Raw genomic sequence first — 462 nt, 5'->3', positions numbered from 1 at the left:
GCTGCATGTGCACAAGTAAAAACATGTTTAATTTTTTCAAAAATTGCAAACAGTGCCTAGAAGCTTTGCTTTTTCTCATTATTCTGATCGAGTTTTTTTCCCACAGCTTTCCAATGAGATATTCCAGGGAACTGGCTGGTGTACGAAATAAATTTAGTTTTCAGCAAGATACTGGTGCTGGCCAGTGACCGGAGGATTCGATACTCTGTGATCTGGTATTTTTCTAATCAGTGCATAAACTGTATTGACAACAACACTCTTTAGTGTGGATGATTTTAAGAGTGAAGAACCCTGAAGGCTCCCTTTTCCCTAAACATCAGTGACGTGTTTAAGATCCGGTTAGCGGTAGCATACAGCTATAGGTGTAATCATTTTTTGCCTGTGAATAATTTTATTTGAGAAATGTTAAACAATACATATTACCACTTAAAACAGATGTAAACAAATCTTCCCATTCTGTTT

This window comes from Poecilia formosa, unplaced genomic scaffold, assembly GCF_000485575.1.
Source record: "Poecilia formosa unplaced genomic scaffold, Poecilia_formosa-5.1.2 Scaffold314, whole genome shotgun sequence".
In the NCBI taxonomy this organism is placed as follows: Eukaryota; Metazoa; Chordata; class Actinopteri; order Cyprinodontiformes; family Poeciliidae; genus Poecilia; species Poecilia formosa.
The sequence above is the reverse complement of the archived record's forward strand: the minus strand, read 5'-3'. Positions refer to the sequence as shown.